A 6000-nucleotide genomic window follows, 5' to 3' on the forward strand; every position below is an offset into this window, starting at 1 on the left:
TAATGTAAGATATATACAAGTGCGAACCGGAGAACTATCATGACAGAAAACTTCGGCATGGAAACCAGTATATTTATTACAAATAATGTAAAGAGTACAAAAATCAGGAAAAATCAGGATCATTTCAGAAAAATCAGGATAAATTGAGTGTTCGTCAGGATATCAGGGAGCGTGCTAAAAAGTCTGGGAAACTGAAAAATCAGGAAGGTTGGCATCTCTGCTCTTGACATTTCTCTTCAGTAAGGTTTGCCATTGCATAATGGAAAAATATACGATCCAACAACGAATCGAGATTATTTAAATTTACTACCGAAATTCAGAGTTAATGGCCTCATTTTTAAGAGCGCTACGTCTAGTTCATGCAATTGCAATCAGCAATCAGCAATTGAGCGTCTAGTGGAAAAATTTGAATCCACAAAACAACAAAACAGGCACAAAACAAAATGTTCCCGTGCCAGTGAGACAAAGAAGTGCCCGTAGTGTCGAGAATATTGCTGCCGCTAGCGCATCAATTGAGGAAGACCAAAATAAGTCTCTCACACGTTGTTCTCAAAAGTTGAGCACCTCTGTGTCGTCGTTGTGGCGAATTTTGCGAACAGATCTTGGCCTACATCCTTACAAGATCAAATTTCCGCAAGATAGACCACCAGAAGCGTCGTATGTTCGTGAATTGGGCTGAGCCACAACTGGAAAATGATTCGGGTTTTCATCGAAAAATCATCTTCCGCGATGAGGCTCGTGAAGACCTTATCTAATTAAGCAACTTGGCATTCTTAGTTTTCCGAAAATTTATCTAGACTAACATATGGAAAGGGGAAGGGGGGTCTCCGTAGCCACAATGGTTGCGCGTTCGCTTAGTAAGCGATCGATCGTGAGTTCAAAACTCAGGGCCCTCATTGACCATCTTTGTGTTGTTACAGAATAGCTACGTCCACGCAACAATCATCAGCGATGGAGATCGATCCACGGTCGAAATAAGATCGATTCATCCATACAACTGCTCTGCTCTGCAAGACACATCGGGCTGCTGTTCTATAAATAACTCAACAATGATCAATCAACTGTCTCCGCTGTCCGGTCTAACTGGATAATGGAAGAACAGATAGAAAACTCTTACGCCTAAATGGCTATTGTGTGAATGTACCATATGTAATGGTATAGAAGGAATACTGGCGAATGGCAACTGTGTGTAATGTGCTAATTATAGATATGATAATCATGTGACATGTACACGATTAAAATTCGGCTCTGTTACAGCTAAAATGCTAATGAGCCTCAAATAAATAAATGGGATAAAAAAAAAATATGGAAAGGACTAAATATTTTTGGTCATTTTTTTATAACTTTTTTACTCGAAAATGGTAAGTCCTACAAAAAAAAGTCATATATGCAAGAGTTTGAGGAAAATAATTGATTATTGAGAAAAAAATACTGAAAATTATGTTTTTGAAATTCTACACTGAAAAAAATCGATTTCAAAACCTAAAAGTCGATTTGCTCAAAATGGTCATCTCAGATTTTGATGTAGTAGTAGATAAATTGTAGATAAATATGTGCCCTATAACTCTTCCATACATCGCAACTTGTGCATATTAAAGGCAAAAAAGTTTTCCTAACAAAAACATTTTCAAGGTTTTTTCTTGAAAATTTTCTTTTAGAAATGGATTTATGGTGACCCTTGGATACTAAAGTACAGTTTTCAGCTTGTTTTTGTAGCCAAATACAATATTTTTCAATTCAGAGAGCAACGACAGCTCTCAAACAATAGCCAAAGATCTGTTGATCGGTCGGTCAGGTATCGAATAGTTGTTGTAGATTTAGATATTTATTGAGAGCCACTGTAAGTCACTGTAGATATTATAATAATAAATGGATTGTAGAGATAACTAACGGATGAATAAAATGGCTCTGCAGTTGTTTGAAAATTGCTAGTCGTGACCAGAAAATAAATAGCATTATTTTGTATTTTAATCATCAGAATTCAACAATGAAAAGTGTAACATTGTTTAGCAACATGAGTCAAGCCGTGATCTCCAAGATTTGCAAGGATTACAAATGCAGTGCTGCTATTAACAACCCCAAGTGTACTCGTAATAAACTACGTCGTATCATTGTCAGACGTCACCATTGAGCTAAGGTAGAAAATCCACCACCTCGAACTTATCACCGTCGAGAGCTACTTTATTGCCTACTCGAACTCTCGCGTGCTCGGATCCAGAAGCTAGCAATTATTTGGTTTTAGACGCATTAATTCTCACTTCTGCTCTCCCGGCTTCGTGCTTAAGTCAAGTGAGGACTAACGTCTCAAATATTCTGCCGACAATGTCTACGTCATCAGTGAACCAGATGAATTGACTGGATCATTAAAAAATCGTGTCACGCAAGATGAGTTTTAACAGTCTATTACATGGGCTAAAATGTCCCGCGATTTTCTAACAGATGACGCCACTAAAAATGAACAAGATTCATTTCGAGAGGTTCATCTGTCACTAGCATATGTTTGAAGTCTCATGACATTTCGTTCATTTGTCCACAAACTACAGATGTTTATGTGTCAATAGCTGAGCATTCGTATAGAAACTCCTGAACAATCAATGCAGTGGTTGACGAAATGTAATTCCACTTCTGCTCCTTCGAGAACAACACTTTATCGGTGGTTAAGTGAATTTAAAATGGGTCGTACAAGCACCGCAGACGCACCTCACTCTGGAAGTCCAAAAGAGGCTACGAATCGAATTGTGAGGCTGAAATCGAAAAAAAAAGTGCATCGACTCGTTTCGAACGATCGTAAAGTGAAGTTACGCGAGTTAGCGGAGGCCGCAGGCATTTCAAAAGAACGAGTGGGATACATTTTGCACGACATTTTGGACATGAAAAAGCTATCCGTGCGATGGGTACTGCGTTTGCTGACTGTCGACCAAAAACAGCGGCGCGTTGATGATTCAACGTCCGGTTTGGCGTTGTTGAAGCGTAATCGAGTGGACTTTTGACGTTTTGTAACAATCAATGAAACGTGGATTCATTACCACACTCCTGAGTCCAATAGGCAGTCTGCAGAGTGGCACTGAGGCATTTTTCAAAGTCTTAGGCGTTTCGTTCTACAGAAAGGGATTGGAAATGTTGGAATCTCGCTATACCAAGTTTATTGCCCTCGAGGGAAACTATGTTGAGGAATAAATACAGCTTTGCCAAAAAACAATTATTTTCATTAAAAATCCCGGGGCTTTTCAGCCCATGTTGTAATTTGTAGCCTTTTTTGAAGATAGGTTAAATACTCCCATCCTTTCACTTCTCCGGTAGCTGTTCTATTGCCCAAATTCTGACAACAATTCGAAGCAGACAATTAACTAACTTTTTCGAGGCCATCTTTAAAAGTTCCGGTCTGATGCCATATTTTTTTCCAGTTGATTTGTTGTTCTCAAGCTGTTTGATTGCATTCTTAACTTCAACTGTCGTTGAGGGTGGTACAACTTCATTATTTACTGCACCAATGCAATCGCTTCCACCTGTACGCCATTCAAATGTTTATTGAAGTCACTCCTCGATCGTTCGTCAAGATACTCCCATCCTTATTTCGAAACATTTTTGCTTATGGCACAAAGCCTTTTTCGGGATGCATTGAGTTTCCAGTAGAACTTTCGTGTCTCATGAGAGCGGTGCGGCTGGTCTAACTTAAAAAAGTCGTTAATGGCATCAAATGTACTTTCACATGAATAAAGAATTTCATTGATATCCAAAACCGTTTCCGTTTATTAAAAAAAACACTTTTGTAGCGCTCTTATTGAAAACCCCGATGCGAGTATTTATAACGATTGGAATACACAATTGCAAGTAATTAAAACGGCAAGCAATTTCTAGCAAATGAGAAATATTAGTCTGACTAATTATTTCTCTCAGTGTGACAACTAATCGATTAATCGATTATTTTGAGCGATTAATCGTATCGGATAACAAACTGCTAAAAAGCATGATGAGTGTTGAGAGTTTGAGCGGCGCAAAAATGAACATGGCAACAACAATCTCAAATAAACTCTCAACGTCAACACATCAAGCTGGTCGGGTGTGACTGAATGGTTTATTCCATTCCATTTTTTGTTTTTGAGAGGCTTCAAACTTTACAGTTCATTCGCCTCTATGTTTTATCTTCCGCCCTTCTCTTATCTATGCATTGAGCTTCGATGCAACAGAACTCTCTGAGCGGCGCGAAAATGAGCATGGCAACAATATTCCCATTGCTTCGAAGCGCGATGCATATGTAAGAGAAGGGTGGAAGATACAATATTCATTCAGACTCCGACCAGCTTGATGTGTTGACGTTGAGAGTTTATTTGGGAATGTTGTTGCTGTGTCTATTACTCACCCCGCTCAGTAAAAGCGTTCTGTTCAATGAATGATGCATTGATTAAATAGAATAAGAGTAATAGATGTATACATTGTCCATTCTATGATTTGAATTTTTAGTATCAATTATAATTCGACAGTCAGCCAGCTAGCAACCTGTAGCCGGCGGCGGGGATGGATATTTCCGCCGAATGAAAAGTGAAGGAACGAAGTGAGAAGGTCCCACGTCTCTCCGGTTATGTCCACGACATTACCCACCAGTCTTTTGTATTTTGAAGACACCAGTTTATGGCTCAATGCACATGCAATTGTTTGAAGTTTATAGTCCGTAATTCGTTCTAGACTGGGAACACGTTTTCATTGGTAGTGTTTTTGTGTACATTTGTTGACATCGATGTAATACATCAGTAAAACGTTGAATATCTCACTTTTTTGTTGTAATTTTGGTTTTCGATGTTTCCTAAATGACAAAACTATGCAAACCATCTGCCCAGGGTTGCCATTTCTGTATAATTTTCTGAAAAAAATCTTTATATCTGTATTTTTATCCAAAAAATCTGTATAAAAAACTGTATCCGAAATTTGAGGGAAAACAATGAAAATAAAGGTTTATTTTCACTTTAAACTTATTTTTTTATTTATGGGTTGTTAAGGTCGTGTCAATACAACAAAATAAATCATAAAAAAGTTTTTCGCATCTGAATTGTATGATGTTTTTACATGGTTTTGTTGAACTTCGTCTTCAAATTTTACTTCAACTTCATCCTTGACGCTCCTCCTTGAGCCGATACATAGTTAGTCTTAGTATCGTGTCGCGTCTCGTGAGTGGTGACAATTGTCCTTACGTTAGCAAAAAACAAAATTAGGTGATACATAGTTCTTCGCTTTTAAAACAGAGTTCATAATTGAGGGAGCCAACAGTTTTCCGGACTTTGTTTTGTTGGTACTGTAAAGCAAAAATATTCGCTCAACACATGTTGATGAATGTCATCAAAAATGTCTTACAAACGACTTTAGCAATGGATACAAAAAATTCCCATCGCGCCTTTTGGCATCCAACAGCTGGGACAAAGTTATATCCACTCAACTCACTCAATTTATGCCCATAAGATTTGACTCGAGTAGCGTGAATTCGTAATCCAAGCCTTGTTTTTTACCTGTTTCGACGAATTAAGAAAATTGGCGCATCAAATCATTAAGGTATAGTAGCTTGACGAAATTTTGAGGGTTCATCAAAGCTGCAGTTCTGTTTCACCAGTTCAATATAGAAGTCACGAAAAAATCGATTTGCATCTGCATCTGCATCGATACCAACGCAAACATCCTCAGGCTTCTTCAGAAAGTCTTCAAAATTATTCACATCAAGGTCAGCATCAACGAATCGTTGCACGTAGCTCTCCAAACATAAGTTATCCAAAATGCCCAACAATAACAGTTTTATCTCATAACAAAGTTCGCGAAAATGAGAACTTTCTGATTGAAAAGTGCGAATGACGTTATTGATGAGTTGTAGAACAATGTTTAGGAACAGTATAATCGGTTTAGTCATAAGATCGTTTAAATGAGTCAATATACGTTTGGCGGATTGATTATGGTCATACATCAATTCTACATAACTTAGGTATCTATGTATTCAATGTAATAAATTTAATATTTAAA

The sequence above is a fragment of the Toxorhynchites rutilus genome, chromosome 2, assembly GCF_029784135.1.
Source record: "Toxorhynchites rutilus septentrionalis strain SRP chromosome 2, ASM2978413v1, whole genome shotgun sequence".
In the NCBI taxonomy this organism is placed as follows: Eukaryota; Metazoa; Arthropoda; class Insecta; order Diptera; family Culicidae; genus Toxorhynchites; species Toxorhynchites rutilus.